At 35.2% G+C, this 17472-nt stretch overlaps 1 non-coding gene across 1 annotated transcript; it reads left to right on the plus strand.

The window, feature by feature from the left end:
- Positions 1–4910: 4910 nt before the first annotated feature.
- On the plus strand, positions 4911–5013 carry LOC112834556 (U6 spliceosomal RNA). Its single transcript, XR_003210946.1, has one exon. It is a non-coding gene; the product is annotated as a U6 spliceosomal RNA (small nuclear RNA).
- Positions 5014–17472: the final 12459 nt, after the last annotated feature.

A 17472-nucleotide genomic window follows, 5' to 3' on the forward strand; every position in this document is an offset into this window, starting at 1 on the left:
TAGTCTTGTCCTTCTTTTGAAATCTTGGTCAATATACAGTCAATCCTTATTACTTGTGAATTCTGCATTTGTGAATTTGCTTACTCATTAGACTTTATTTGTAACCTCAAAGTCAAACAGCACTTTCCCGGTCATTTGTGGACATGTGCCGAGTAGTGAAAAACCATACCCAGTTGAGGTCAAGCAAGGCAACACTCTGCATTCTTGGTTCAACTCTCAAGTGTCTTTTTCATGGTCAATTTAGTGCCACAAGTTTTGCATTTTGGGGCTTGTTTTGGTAATTTTGTTGTTCAAAATGGTCCCCAAGCACTGTGCTAAAGTGCTATCTCCTTTTTGCTGTTGTTTTGTTTTTTGGTTTTTTATGTGTATGGAAAGAAATTGTGGTGTGTCTTCTGGAGAAAATACCTGTGTTAGATTAATTTCATATAGGCATGAGTTATAGTGCTACAGGCTGTGAGTTCAATGGTCTATCCAGAAAAAGGGAGAGCCAATTCTCTGATCTGTACATGAGGCTGCCGTGGAAAGTGCTGAAGTAACATCTACAGCTTATGATGAAGTTATGGAAAGGACAGAAGGGGATTCATGAGATGATGACTGGTTAAAAACAAAACAAAACAACAGCAACCCATGGTTGACAGCATTGTTGTGAGGCTGAAAACCAAAGAAACTTATGTTCATGTTACCAGGGTGAGGATCATGGTAAACCCTTCTCAGCTAGTGTTTTATTCTACAGAAATACTGCATATAATTAAACAAATGTTGCATATAATTAAACATTATAAATTTCTCAGTTGAAGAAAAGTTGTAACCAAAAGCTTTCCAAAACATAATCTTGTATTTCCCCTTGGAGCAATGGCTCAGTATTCACTAATTCAGTGTTCACAGTTCTTTATGTAATGTAACTACTGCTGGGGTGTCTCGGGGGCTCAGTCAGTTGAGCATCTGCCTTTGGCTCAGGTCATGAAACCAGGGTCCTGGGATCGAGCCCCATGTCAGGCTCCCTGCTCAGCGGAGAGTCTGCTTCTCCCTCTCCCTCTGCCCCTCGCCCTGCTTGTGCTTGCTTGTCTCTCTCAAATAAAGAAAGAAAGAAAATCTTTTTTAAAAATGTAACTACTGGGGCACCTGGGTGGCTCAGTACGTTAAGTGTCTGCCTTCGGCTCAGGTCATGATCCCAGGGTCCTGGGATCAAGCCCCATGTCAGGCTCCCTGCTCAGGGGGGAGCCTGCTTTTCCCTCTCCCTCTGCCTGCCACTCTCCCTGCTTGTGCTCTCTCTTATTGTCAAATAAATAAATAAAATCCTTAAAAAAATATAACTACCGCAAATAACAAGAATCAACTGAGAACCATAATTTCCTCTTATTTTAATTTACATATCTTTTATTATACTTGCAATTGGACTTCTGATATTTAATAACCACACTTCTCCTTTGTCAAGAGGCAGTATAGGGTAGCAGTTAAGGACATGTATACTCTATGAAATGATATTCTGGCTCAATGTTCAACACCAAGACATCTGTGTTCTAAAACGTTTTCTTCCATTCATATGTGAATTTCTTCATATTGCTTTTACTTTCTGAACTTTTCACTTATAAAAATGAGGGCATACATTTTCCAATTCTAAGAATTTTGGTTTTATAATCTGTAAAATGAGGATGTTATATCCTATATCAACTCTAACTTCATTACCATAATGTACATTTTGGGAATCAATGACTACCGTAATCTTGACTGGAGGCAGAGTGTAACTGGATGGGATGGTCTCTTGAGATGTCTATGTTCTGTGATTCTGTCTTGAAGGGCTAATATATCTCAAGAATTTTAAAGTGATAATATTCTTGGGAGTTGCTACATATATAATTTTGGATTGTTGGGCTAGTCTAATTTCCTGGTATTATGTTGACTTAGTAAATGAAACCTGGACTCTTATTTCATCAAATAACAATTCCAATTCTTATTCTGTATTATTATAACATTATCTATCTCGTTCTTTATGTCTTCACCTGTCTCCAATTGTGCCTAAGTTACCCTGGAGACAAATCAACAGGTTTACTTCCTAATATACTTGACTATCACATAATTGCTGCTAATAAGTGAAGACATTTATGATAATTTCAGCTAAAGAAAACGATAATCACCAAAACATATACTTAAGATGGTCAAATTCCAACTGCAATAAAAATAAACTTCAGTGCGCAGTATGTAGAAGAGGAAAAGTTAACAGTAGAAAGCCATTCTTGTCACAGAATTTGTAACTCTTCTCCAAGATGTTGAGTTTTTCACTCGGTCTTCTACACCTTTCCATTTAACCAAATGTTTTTCAGATGCTTGTTCACACTTGCTTTCTTATAATCAGGCCGAGAATATATTCACATCTCTGTATAAATTGTGCTCTGATATATCTAGCTCCCCACAGTAATGGATAATTAATAAATTCCCAGAAGTTTCCAATCCAGAATTATAACATCTTCTTAGAAATTTTTTTTTGTAATTACAAATGATGCTGGTATTTAAATGGTTAGTTATTGATGACAGAAAGCATACATTCTGGAAAGGAATTGATTTATCTATGGGTAGCAAACATTTGTCATTTTTAGCTATCTGGTATCTTTTTTTATAACTTCTCTATATCTTGATAATTTCCCATACTTTTTTTTGCCTCTTTAAAGGAGAACCAGGAAACTCACTTTTCTAGACTCCTTTGGCCATAGGCTGAAAACAGGGAATCCATATTCTGTCATTCACAATCTGTAAGACTGATCCAAAAGTCAGCAACCTGAGTAGGTAACATCCATTCTTCTGGAATGGGTGGTAGCTGGGATTTGTAGCATTTGGCTTTAGGAGGAATGTCTTTAATGGACCAAATCTTTGTGTGTTGCTGGATACACAGCCTCTCCCCTGTTTTCACTAACCCGTTTAATGAAACTATGATTTCCCTTGTATTCCTTAACAAATTGTTTCTCTACTTAGATTAGGCAGAATGCATTTTGTTGTTTGCAAATTTAAAATATTAAAATATTAATTTAAAATATTCAAAGATTTGGGGGTGCCTGAGTGGCTTAGTCAAATGTCCAAATCTTGGTTTTTGGGTCAGGTCATGATCTTAGGGTTGTGACATAGATCCCCATAGGGGCTCCATGCTGGTTGGAGAGCCTGCTTAAGATTCTCCCTCTGCCCCTCCCCCCTTAGCTTGTGTGTGTGTGTGTGTGTGTGTGTGTGTGCGTGTGTACTCTCTTTCTTTAAAAAAAATTCAAAGATTTTTATCAAAATGCTATACACAAAGGTTTTAAAAGTGAAAGAGTTATAATAAATATCAGACACCTCTCTACCTTTGTTCCTTTCTAGTCCATTACCCAGACACATTCACTTTCAACAACTTTAGTTGATTTGTCTGATATTTCCCCCTCCTCCATATACAAATTATACATACATATAACTTTTTCTTTATCACATGTTATTTCTCTTTTATATTCACCTCTCTTCCCTTCCTCTATCTTCCCAATATCTTTGTAAAACATTTGCTTAAATCATTGGTCAGTTTTACTGTGTAGATATTGCCTATTAACAAATGAGGTAGATATTATATTTTATCTTTTTTCAGTCTTTTGCTTACTTAGAGTTAATTGCTTTGCTCCCATCTTGTTTTGTTTGATTTTCAATATACCTTTTCAATCTACCTCTGTCGGATCACTCAAATACTCATTACTATCTTTTCAAATGTTCAAATAAATCTGATCATTTGGAGATTTTACCCCTCTGCCTGTTTCAGTCTGTACTAGCTGCTTTCTAGACTAAGCTTAGCATGGCTGTCCTGGTGGGTCTCTACTTTTTGGCTTTCTTGTTTTGGATCCCCTATTTTAGGTACCAGTCTACCTCTTTCTTGTTTTACCACGCACATCCTACAGTGGCTTCCTGAAAATGGACACATGGGATTCAGAGTCCCTGCACTTTTGTACATTTTGTATTCACTCCTCATGCATCAACATTTGAGTATAATATTGAATGTTTTTCCCATAGCATTTTTCTATGAGCAGCACTTCTCTTTTTAATAAGAAATAATTTTTTCTTGTGTTTTAATTCATTTGATGCAAATTAACTATTAACTCATGGCCATTACTAAGTGAATATAACTGGCATATGCATTTTTAGGTGGGCATTTTCATATCTGAATGTATTTTGCCACCACTGAAAGAAACTAAATACCTTACAGTGTGAAATTTGTGAAATATCTTATATATCATCACAATAATGTGAATAATGTGCATATATCACTTTTTGGTTATCTTCTTCAAGACCCAAGAATATTTGGTGAACTGTAAAGAATAATTGGACTTATGACTTGATATCTGTTGCCAGTTGGAAGAATTAGAACTCTGCTTTACATGTTATCATTTCTAACACAGTCTACCAGATAAATGCTAAGATTCACAGGTGTATGATGACTTTTTTGTGCTGTTGTTTACTGCCAGAAATCCTGGCTTCTACCATTAATACAAAGACCTTCTGAAACGAAAGTCCAAAAATATGAACTTTAAGATTTTAACATTAAGATAAAAAATGATGTAAAAAGTGTTAACTACAATATAAAAGGTAGTTTCTATGAAAGTCAGCTTAGGCCCTCTAGAAAATTCTGGGCCAAGCTATAAAAGCATCTCTATGAAGAATAGCAATCCTGAAGTGTCTAAATATTTTGTTTTTAGATAATACATCACTTCTCTATTCTGACATAACCTTATGCAGTATTGTACACACAGGAGGTGTTCAATAAATAATGGTATGTGGAATAAATGAGAGATGTAGTAAATGTTTAAATAAGAAAATTCAGAGTTTTTTGCAGTGGAACCCATGTAATTATGTAAATTCTGCCTTAATGGCAAATTAGGAAGTTTCAATATCTAAAAATTTCACTTTCCTGCTCTCTCTGGCAGCACATATACTAAATTGGACCCATACAGAGCAGACTAGCATGACCTGCACAAGGATGACACTTAAAAATTTCACTTTCTCCTCTTCCATTTTCTTCTCAATGTTTTACTCGGGCACCAAATTATATGTCTTGTCACCATCTCTGCCACTTGATTGTTAACTTTAGGAGAATTAGGTCTGTGATTAATTTACTTTTGTCTTTACCTCAGCAGCTACTGTTTTACTTTGTACACAGAAGGTGTTCAATCAGTATCTGTAGGGTTAACTTATTAAGTGAATCTTTGATTGACTATCTACCAAGTTCAACAGTATGATAGTACCTTCCCAATAAAGGAATGAGACATTGAATTTGCATGGAAAAAACATATTAAAGTAAACAATGGGACAATAATATACAGGCAACCTGGATAAATAGGAGGACACACCTTTCAAGAAATTCATCTAAAAATTTCACAATAAATTAATGCCTTTGAGATCCTTGGCAGACATCTTTAAGTAATAAAAGGAGAATATTGACTTTAACCAACAAGGGGCTTAATTAGGGCCCTGATCTTGTTAGGATTAAAATAATACTTTGATAATAGCTATTCAAAGAATTTAATTTCACAAAAGCCTTTTTAAAGAAACAGGCCTTTTGAATCTTATCCATGCAAATACTTGAAGTTTAAGAAGCATTAGAAAGTTGGAAAGAGGGGCGGCTGGGTAGCTCAGTTGGTTAAGCATCTGCCTATGGCTCAGGTCATGATCCCAGGGTCCTGGGTTTGAGACCCACGTCAGGCTGTCTGCTCAGTGGGGAGTCTGCTTCTCCCTCTCCCTCTGCCCCTGCCATTCTCTCTCTCATATAAGTAAATAAAATCTTAAAAAAGAGAAAGATAACTTTTTCTTCATAACTAGAGAAAAGATGAAAAAATGAATAAAGGAATCTGAGTAAACATAAATATGTTAATTTAAGGGAAAAGTTAAAAACCAGAATGCTGAAGGATGACTTAGGTCTTGAATCCCTATCGGAATTTAATTAATGGGAAACCCCTTTGAGATTTTCCAGTTCTTTCATGATCACATTGTGTTCGCTCATCTAACAAGTAGTAGCTGTTTATAATTTCTTACAGTAACACTGAAATGAAGCATCACAAAGTTCACCTCTAGATAGAATGCCGACTCAAGTTGCCATGTTTTCTTGCTTACCTCTTTCTCTGAATCTCCTTGGCTACTAGGTGATATGCAGATTCCTTGAGGGCAGGGCTTGCTTACTTTGCAGAAGTCTAAAATCATGCCACCGCACCCATGGCATTTAGAAGTATTCTTCAATGTTGATTAAAGTGGGACTTTTTTCTATTCATTACAGATTTCCTATTTCATTACTTACAACTTGCTTTTATATAAATCAGAAGTCCACTGGTTATGAAATTTTATTAGCTTTTGAACTGTTTGGGAGACAATGAATGTTTTCCCTGGATAAGTTAGTCAGAAGACATGAGTCCTCCATCAATGATGGAGGGTCCAGTCCCATTACAGTTACCGTTTGCTTTCCCTTCACAAAGGGAATCCTTGTACCCTGACACAAACTCCTCCCTGTGTCTATTTCTACTTAGATGAGATGCAGATATATATGACTGGTTCAATGCAATTCATCAGAAGGTCTGAATAAGCAGCTCTAGTGTCATGACTCCGGGTTAACAGTATAAGTTTTGTAGGACAACACTTTAGCAAAGCCATGGTCACACTTATTGACAATAAGGTCAAATTTAAAACTGTATAACTCCTTTTTTAGTCTACTGGTTGCTTAGAAAGATTCCAAACCTGGAAGCTAATATATACTTCGTGTACTCTGAAAATTTTAATTTGTTTCTTTCCTCCCTGGACTTTTAACTAAAAGGGCTGAGAGGCAAATACATTTATTTATTAATAACTCATCATTAGTCAAAAATCATTTATTATTAAAAGCATTTCTCTTCGTGCTACTCTGCAAATTATAAGGCAACATCAACTTTAGAAAATTAGTTATATCTTTCTAATTTTTCTGCTCCAGTAAGCATGTTGTAAGGCTTACTTTTGATAAGTAAATTGGTAGTAAATTGTTGATAGACATTGAAATAACAATTTTTTAAAATTAAGTACTGGAATAACTTAAATCAGTGAAAAAAGACTACAATAGTCCAAATGATACCTGTTATGTTCAAGCTTTAGACTGTTAAATTAAGTTTCTAGGACGATCAAGAAAATAAAAACTAATTTTTTTTAATCATGGCTCTTCTTCTGATTAAGATAATTAATGTCGGTTATAGGAAATTGGAAAAGCAGAAAGTTATAAGGAATAAAACTAAATGTCTGACTCATATCTTGTATTAAGAATTTAATTTGGTATAACATTTTTGGAGGACAGTTTAGCAATACTATTTTTAAAAGTATATAATCTATAACCTACGAGTTACCTTCCAGGAATTTAAGAAATAACTGCCTCAGTAAGGGAAGATCGATCCATAGAGACAGTCTTGAAATATTTCTCTTAATAGCAAAGAACACAATCAAAATAAGTTCATTAATAAGAGTATAGCAAAACATGTTATGGGTTTACATTAGTTAAAACTTGATTCATTCAACAATTATTTGTTGAGAACCTGCTATATGGTAGGACTAACCTAAGCACTTGGATATGGCAGTAAATGAAGAACTCTTTATCCAATGAAGCTTATCTACGGAAGGAAATAGACAATAAACATAATGAAGGACTAAATTATGTAACATGTTTGGAGGCGAGCAGTGTTATACAACCAATAAAAAGAATGATGTAGATATATTCAGATCTGAAAATATGTCCACAGTGTATTTGTAATTAAAAAATAAAAATAAGTTTTGTACATATATATCAGGACTCCTTTTTATAAAAAAATACGTATGTGAATGTAATGTAAATATTCATAAATATGTCTGCATAAACTTGGGATAATATCTACAAAGACCATTTCAAATTGTTAATATAACATAACAAGTCCAGTGTGAGATGTGGGAGGGGAGAATACACATCAATGTATATGCACATTGTGGTAGATTTACAGGTGATTTCTTTTTATATATTTTTAAAGTATTTTTCAAATTAAATAAAAATAATAAAATTATTTTTATCACTAAGATAAAATAATTTTAACCCTTTGATAGGCATCTACTCAATATTTATTTAAATCTCTGATAACAATGAAATAATCCATGGTTCTTATAATTTTGAGAACTCAGCATCATTTAGTATTGAAGTAAAACTATGGACCCTCTTGCAAAAAGCCTGCACACACCAAAAGGGGATTACAGTGATTGATTATCCAAAGCATATCTGGTTTAGAAATGCTGCTATGAAGTAAAGAGACTAATTTTCTTTTGAAAAACAGACAAACCCCCTAACTTTTTTCTTTATGTTCTAGTAATATCATTAAAAGAATGATATTTAATAACTAAATATGTAGCTCGAACTTATATTATTTTTCTATATTTGGAATTACACTCTCAAATATCTATTTATGCCTCATAAATTACTAAGTCTTAACTAAACATATTAAAATAGTTCTCAAATAATTTTGGGTACTTTAATGTGGGAAGTTACCTGCCTTCCCCTCCCCCGTGGCCCCGTATATGAAGATGTGCCATACATCATTATTCTGGTATCAGGATTAAGTCTGCCTTTGATTTATTGATATGCCACTCTGTTCAACTAGTGAAGTATTTTGAATGTGATGTGCTAATAAACAAGATACAAATTATATGTATATAAAACATACAACTTTTAAGTCAGCATTCTTTTTAATGATAAGGTAAGGTGTTTTGTAAAAATAATGGATAAACCTTCATTTCAAAAATTAGTGTTTAAGAATGATTAAAATAAGAATGTTGCTAGGATTCAAAATTTAAAGGGCAACATGAAATGACTCCAGTTAGAATAGATTTATGTGTAAGGTAAGGAGAGTTGAATGAGACTTTAAATAAATTTTAAACTTAATTTTCTTAGCTAGGAATCTCAGCTATCAAAAGTTGTTTATCATAGTCAGGTATTTAATAACTGTTGATTAATGATTTTCTCAAAATTATGTCTTAATTTCAGAAAGTCATATAGCTTAGTGACATTTTCACTTTGCTGAGAAGGTATATTCCAATTTCATTTCTCCATCATTTTTATGTTTTGAAGACATTTATTGCAGACCATGGATCTACTTGACATTCTCGACTGCTCTGATCATTCAATGGTGCATTTCTTTGAATTCTAGAGATCTTAAAATACTGGTACAGTTTTAAATTTGATGGGAAGGGAGGATATAGGAATGAGTGCCGCCCTTACTCAGTAGCAAGGAGAATGAATCCATGGCAATCTTGGTGATATCATGAAACATAAATGGAAATTATGAAGTGTTTGAGGTAAAGCTAGCTTAATGCTATATGGGTTAGCAATTTTTCGGCTTCACTACTTCACTTATTTATCTTTAGATAAATACCACCTGGGAATAAGTGGTGTTTTGCTTCACATATGCACAGGTACACATTACGATCAGTCGATTTTAGAGTCTGGCTATCAGCCATGCTGAGTATTAGCCCATAGCGGGGATTAGGTGCCACAAAACTATTCAGTCCATTTTACAAGTGTGATTTTATTCAGGTGGTTTGGCTTGTTTGTTTCATGAGTACCATCTTGGCTCTGTTAGTTGGCAGGAGTATTTCAGTTTTACAGTTAACAGATAAAATTTTAAATGCCATATTCAGGGAACATTTATAAGAATGTTCCCTGCTATCTCCATCATTTTCCACCCATCATCAAAACTTGACAGGTAGCTGTGTGATGAATACTTTAAAGGACTGAGAAAGTTATCTTTCACTAAGATATGCTACCATTGGGATAAATCAGATCTTGAATAAAAGCCAAAGCCTTAATTGTGAATGATATTAGTAATATTACTCATATCCTGGGTGTGACAAAATATCTTGGATAGCATATTAATGAATAAGTTTATTATGGGTTATTGGAGAAGATTCTGATTTTTTTTGAGATTTTGCTTTACCTGATCTCAATAACAAGAGTATAAGTAATGATAATGAGAGCTAACCTAAATTAAGTACGTACTACATGAAAGACTGCTAAATATTTTATATGATTCTTTTATCTGGTAAGGATTCACCTTGCTATGAGGCAGATAGTGCTATTATTCTCATTTTATTTTTTTAAAGATTTTATTTGCTTGAGAGAAAGCAAGCGAGAGAGAGCATGAGTTGGTGGGGGAGGGACAAAGGCAGAGGGAGAAGTAGACTCTTGGCTGAGCAGGGAGCCCAATGCAGGGCTCAATCCCAGGACCCTGGGATCATGACCTGAGCCGAAGGCAGACGCTTAACCGACTGAGTCACCCAGGCATCCTATTCTAATTTTATATGTGAGGAAATGGATACTCTGTGTATCATTTTCTTTTGCTTTGTAATATATCATCACAAACTTCCCAGTTTAAAACAACACATTTATTAGCTCACAGTTCTCTAGGGCAGAAGTCCTGGCACTGCATGACTTGGTTCTCTGCTCAGGATCTCACAATGCCAAAATCAAGGTATCAACGCAGCTGCTTTCCCATCTAGAGCCTATGAAGAAGAATCAACTTCCAACCTCATTCAGACCATTGGCAGAATCGCATTCCTTGAGGCTATAGAACGGAGGTTCCAGTCTCCTTGCTGGGGCTGTCAGTTGGGGGTTGCTCTCAGCTCCCAGAGGCTGCCTACATTTTTGGCCATGTGGCCCCCTATATCTTTAAAGCAGACAATGTGAACATCTCCTGTCAAATCTCTGGCTCCTTTGTCTAATGTCAAGACCCAGATTTAAAAGGGTCATGTGTTTAGATCAGGTCTATTCTTTCTTAAAGTCAACTCTGCCATAAAACATAATCCAGTCATGGGAGGGACTGTACTGTCACCTTCACAGTTCCCGCTCACACTCGAGGAGAGCATTATACTAGGGTTGAGTCATTGCAGGTGATCTTAGAATTCTGCCTACTATACCCTGATAGCATAAATAAGTTACCTACACAGCAGAGCTAAAAACTGGCCAACTCTAGAGGTTTGCCAGATAAGCCCCATACATTGAATTTAAAGCTACAGATTAGTGGGGAATGTCTGGCCATTATATTATTGGATGGTGCCTCTTGGAGTTCTGGAGTCATCCTGACTAGACCATGTTATCTCTTACTTCATTCTAAACCCATATCTGTTCCATAATCTTTAAAATTTTATCACTATGATACATGCATTTAGTTAAAAAAGTCAGGGGACACCTGACTTTTTAATTTTTTATTTTGAAATAAATTTAATTTACAGAAAAGCTGCAAAATTTAGAAATTCCATGTACCTACCACCCAGGTACCCTATTTGTTAATATCTTATCACATTTACCTTATTGGCCTCTCTCTGTCTGTGTATATTATTTATTAACAACTTCATAGAAATGCAATATATCATAAAGGTTGGCTGTTAAAAGTGTACAATTCAAGAAGGGGAAAGGTAGGGGGAAAATATGCAATTCAGTCATTTTTAGAGTTGTGCAACCATCACTCTAATTTTAGAATGCTTCCATTATCCCCCAGAGAAACTTTGTATCCATTATCAATCATTCTCATCCTCCTTGCACTTAGTCCCAGCCAACCACTAATCTACTTTTCGTCTCTAGGGAGTTGCCCGTTCTGGCCATTTCCCAGAGATGGAATGTGGTGCTGCTGACTAATTCATCATGGTATAGGTTCAGGGGTGAAATTATATCCAAAGTTGCCAAAGTCCCAGTTTAACAAGAATGTAATATTTTATAAAGCATATCCTTGGAAATATAATTTCTGGGACATCTAGGTTCCTATTGTTGATATATGAAGAATTTATCTATTGTCCTGACTTCAATAAGTTGTTAAATATCCTTAAAGTTTTTTTTTTTTTTAAAGATTTTATTTATTTATTTGACAGAGAGAGACACAGCGAGAGAGGGAACACAAGCAGGGGGAGTGGGAGAGGGAGAAGCAGGCTTCCCGCAGAGCAGGGAGCCCTATGTGGGGCTCGATCCTGGGACCCTGGGATCATGAGCTGAGCCGAAGGCAGATGCTTAACAACTGAGCCACCCAGGCGCCCCATAAATATCCTTAAAGTTTTAATGTATTTGCTTATTCATTTTTAAAAACTTTGTTCTCCTTGGGATTCAAAAGCCTCTATTATTCTTAGGTGTAACTTGAATTGATGACAATTTCCTTTTTTTACTGTCTCTTTAAATATACAACATGTAACAATTCTGTATTTTAAATATTTAATCAAAACAAGCTCAAAACAAAATACGTGGTCTTTGGTGACTGGCTTCTTTCATGTAGCATAATGTTTCTGAGTTTATCCATGTTATAACACCTATCCATACTTAATTCCTTCTTATGGCCAATAATATTCCATTTTATAGAGGTACTACATTTTGTTTAACCATTCTTCAGTCGATAAACATTTGGGTTTTGCTTTTCAGTTATTATGAATAATGCTGCTATGAACATTTATATACAAGTTTTACATGGAGATATGTATTCATTTTGGGGAATAGATATCTAGAATTGAGATTTCTGGGTCATATGGTAACTCTATGTTTAACATTTTGAGGAACTGACCATCTGTTTTCTAAAGCAGCTGTACTATTTATCTTTCCATCGAGCAATGTTTGAGCATTCCAATTTCTCCACATCCTCGTCAACACTTACTACTGCTTATCTTTTTAATTGTAGTTTTCTTAGAGTATGTGAAGTGTTATTTCATTGTGGTTTATTTGCATTTCCCTAATGACTAATAATAATCTTTTCACGGTCTTTTTGGCAATTTGTATATCTTTTTTGTAGAATTGTCTATACAGAACCTTTTCCCTTTTTTAAATTATGTTGTCTTTGAGCTGTAAGTTATTTTTATATTCAAGAGTTCTTTATGTATCAATGGTGTCCTTTGAAGTACACCATTTAAAATTTTGATGAAGTCCAGTTTATCTATTTTTTTTCCTTAAAGTGTCGTATCCAGGAAAACATTACCTAATTCAAAGTCATAAAGATTTGCACCTTCAAAGAATATTAAAGTTTAGCTCTTACATTTAGGTCTTTGATTTTGGGTTAATTTTTAACATGTGAAGTAGAAGTCCAACTGTATTCTTTTGCAGGTCGATATCTGGTTGTCCAAGCATTGTACATCAAAAGATTATTCTTTCCCCATTAAATCGTTTGACATCCTTGTCAACAATCAATTGCCCATAAATGTTTGGGTTTATTTCTGGACTCTAAATTCTCTTTCATTGATCTATATGTCTCTCTTTATGTCAGTACCACACATTCTTGATTACTGCAGTTTTGTAATGGAATTGGCAAGCATGTATCCCCCAACTTCATTCTTTTTCAAGATTGTTTTGGCTAATCTGAGTCTCTTGTATTCCCATATGATTTTTAAGATCAGCTTGTCAATTAAAAAAAAAAAAAAAACGCCGGCTGGGATTTTGATTACATTGAATCGCAGATCATTTTGGAAAGTTTTGCCATCTTAACATGAAGTCTTTCCATTCATGAACATAGATGTCTTTCCATTTATTTAAGTGCTTTTTAATTCCTTTCAACAATATTTTATAATTTTCAATGTAGAAGTCTTATACTTCTTTTGTTATTTTTATTCTTAAGCATTTTAATTTTTGATGCTATTATAAATGAAATTGTTTTTAATATCATTTTCAGATTGTTCAAAGCTTGTGCATAGAAGTGCAATTGACTATTGTATGTTGGTCTTGTGTCCTGTAACCTTGCTGAATTCATTTATTAGCTCTAATAGGTTTTTGTGGATTCCTTAGGATTTTCTGCATGAAAGATTATTTCATCTGCAAATAGAGGTAGTTTTACTGTTTATTTTCTATCTGGAAAAGCCTAACTTACCTGGCTAGAAACTTCCAATAATGCTTTTTTGTTTAACATTTTTAATTTTGTTAATCACCATGATTTTATATAAAACATTTTTCATTTCTTCTGATCCAGGATTATGTTCTGCATATACCAATAATAGCTCAATAGGGGGCGTCTGGGTGGCTCAGTCAGTTAAGCATCTGCCTTTGGCTCAGGTCAAGATCCCAGGGTCCTGGGATTGAGAGTTCCACATCGGGCTCCCTGCTCAGCAGGGAGTCTGCTTCTCCCTCTGCCTCTACTCGTGCTCCCTCTCTCAAATAAATAAAGTCTTTAAAAATAATAGTAGTTCAATAGACACCTCCAGTCTGGTAGTTTTCCAAAGCGTTTTCTTGTCTTTTGTGACCTTGATATTTTTGGAGAGTACAGGTTAGTCATTTGCTAGAATTCTTCAACATTAGCTTGTCTGATATTTTCTCATGATCAGATCCAGGTAATGATTTTTGGTAGGAAATCCATAGAAATGGTTCTGTGCTCTCAGTGAGGCATGTGACGGACATTGTGTTGCCCCATTACTCATGATAACTTTGAACATTTTGGTAGAGTGATATCTACCCAGTTTATCGACTGTAAAGCTTACAAATAACTATATATATATATCCTGTTATTCAACAAACTCATCCACTTGCCTTATCATCCATTGATGATTCATTCCTGAATCAGTTATTATTATGATAATTGCTAAATACTGATTCTTTTCCTCATCATTCCTTCCAATTATGTTATTTGGCCTTCTCTATTAATGTATGACTTTCCTTCTTCACTTAAAAAAATCACTCATTTTTTATATCTATGGAATTATGAATTCCCTTTTCATTCAGTAAGTTGCAATTATTACTGTCATTATTTATTTTGATGCTAAAATTATTAACTTTTGGCTGGTGGGAGCCCCTTCAAGCTAGCTTCTAGGCCCTTTTCGTAATTCCTTCAGCCATTTTATTGAGTACCTTCTGTAACAAAAAGATGTACTAGGCTTGTCATGTACTTTTTCTATTTAAGCCCTGGAATCAGCCATTTCTCCAAGGAGTACTGGGTTTTTTATTAAAAATTAAGAATATAATTTAAAAACAGAATATTTAGAAACAAAGAAACTAGATGTTTTCATTGCTACTGAGATATTATTACTTCTGGGTCTCTCAGAAGGCAGAAATAGGAAAGATATCTTCACAGACACACTCATACACATGTATTTATATCTATATCTATTTCCATATGTGTATTCTTAAAAATGAGCTTACACTAATATGTCCACTTATAATCCAACATTACACGGTTCATTTCAGCCTTTATTCTTTCCATATTTGGACTTTGTTCCACAGATATTGCTGGCCTGAGACTCCTCAAAAAAAAAAAAAAGTAAGAGAAGGTAACCACTTAATATTTTTAGAGAGAATAAAAGCCGGGGGGGGGGAGAGAAAAGAAAGAAAGAAAAGAGGAGAGAAGGAAGAGCCCATGAGGGCTTTGATGAGAATCTGTAGTTTCTTCCCCTTCACAATGCCTCCAAAGACAATGACTTTCAACTTTTTTCAGCTGTTTCTTCCGGTATTTAACTCCATGCTAATACTCTTCATTATTGATTAAAAACGAGAATTAGATATCAACTATAGCCTTCCCACTGTAGGGGACTGTTCCTTTTTTATACCACTGATAAACTACACTTTGCTTGAGCAGTTGGTTCTTCTGAGGGTCTTTCTGGATATCAACAGCTGACATTGAGACCTGTGATTTCTGGTATTGCTCCTGTTTCCAATGAATTCCCATATTTTATTGCCACTTGCTTTTCCAGAGGAGTTATATATGGTCAACACTTGCAAAGAAAAAGATATAATTTTTGAAGAAAAACTTACTGAAAAGATAACTTGGTGACAAATTGTATCTTAAGAGGGATAAGACACTCTGAAATAAGTTTGTCTGAAACTAAATATTAGTCAAGTTTACTCAAAATGTTTCTGGGTGAAATGTAGGTTGAATATGCAGAGAAATAACAACTGGACAGAAATGGTAATTAAAAAACCACTCATGAGAAATTTTACAAAATAATACCAATAAAGAGCTCTAGTGATAAAAAGCGTTGCTAATACTGCCAGTTTCAAATCTAATTTCCTATTTGAACAATTTTTTGAATACATTTTCCCTAGTGAATTTTTATATTCCTCCTAATCATTGACTTCCTACCTAGTAAATATTAGTTAAGGGTAAACCTTCTGTAATTTAAAAGTTTTGAACATGGCACTTTTCCTTTTTCTACATATTCCAGTATACCTGTAGCAACACTGAATACAAAGTTCAGTATTGTGACGGTGTACCTGAACCAACGTGAGTTCACTCCTTGGTGAGTCACAGAAAGTGCACCAGGTGAGTTGTGGTGCAAAGAAAACCTTATTTGTAGCAAATAAGGAGATCATGGGGAATGGCTGCCAAAGCCATGACTCCCCAACAGAGGGTGAATGGTTTTGTTTAGGGTTAAGATGAATACTTAGATAGGGAAGCCTTATCATTGTATGTAGAGGCGGGCATAAGGTCACTCATGTGCCTTAAGGAAACATGCCCATACATACATTGTATGTTATGTAAATGAGGCTGGTGCTCCTCCTTGGTTAGAGATTTTAGTATTATAATGAGGTAAAGGTAATTGTAGATCATTCCAGAGGTCACTCTGTGGTCCATCTATGCAGGAACAGGTCAGGGGTTTAGCTCAAAAGGTCTGGGTGGTCTGCGCCACGGGAAGGTTTTGTGAGGATAGTGGCCATCACCCAAGGGGTGGTTTCAGGTTTCATTTGCCTGAGTTAAGAGGTAAGCCAGAAAGAACTGCTTCAGAAAAAATATAAGATAAACGTTAGTGAGTACAAGCAGGTGGGCAGCAAAGGTCGGGATCTCAGGTTCTAGCTGGTGTCAACAGCATCTCCATTGCAACATCATCCCTGTTGTTACTAAACATAAATGTATATTTATGATCATATTTAAAATCTGATAACAGGGATGCCTGGGTGGCTCAGTTGGTTAAGTGTCTGCCTTCAGCTCAGGTCATGTTCCCAGGATCCTGGGATCGAGTCCCACATCGGGCTCCTTGCTCAACGGGAAGCCTGCTTCTCCCTCTTTCTGCTGCTCCACCTGCTCTCTCTCTCTCTGACAAATAAATAATTTAAAAATAAAAAATAAAAAAATAAAATCTGATGCCAACCAAGAACAAATAGGGTTGGCTTCAGTTAGAGTTAATATGGGGCAAAATTTCATGTTCAAGTTGTTCTGTGCATATCCAAAGGAGAGAGCTAATAGCACTCTTTCCTCTTTCATGTAGGCCTTTATCAGCAAGAAGAACACAGGAAACTGTGTGGAGGTTGGTTTTCAAAAACTTCTTCCTGGAGCATTAACTAAACCACAAAATTTCAGTCTTTCTTTCTAACCATAGCTGTGTTGTAATGGCGCATTCATTATTAATTATTACTGACAGGGACCATGAGAAATTCAGCAAAATCTTTTTTTATACCTTAATTTATAGTCTCCGGTTGGGTGACCTTGGACAAGTGAGTCAGGTTATTTTTTCAGCACAGTTACCTCCGTGGCTGTATGTGTGAGAAAGAATATTTGCCTTGCA

Source organism: Callorhinus ursinus, unplaced genomic scaffold, assembly GCF_003265705.2.
Source record: "Callorhinus ursinus isolate GAN/ISIS: 27379988/994484 unplaced genomic scaffold, GSC_fseal_2.0 scaffold1, whole genome shotgun sequence".
NCBI classification, from domain to species: domain Eukaryota; kingdom Metazoa; phylum Chordata; class Mammalia; order Carnivora; family Otariidae; genus Callorhinus; species Callorhinus ursinus.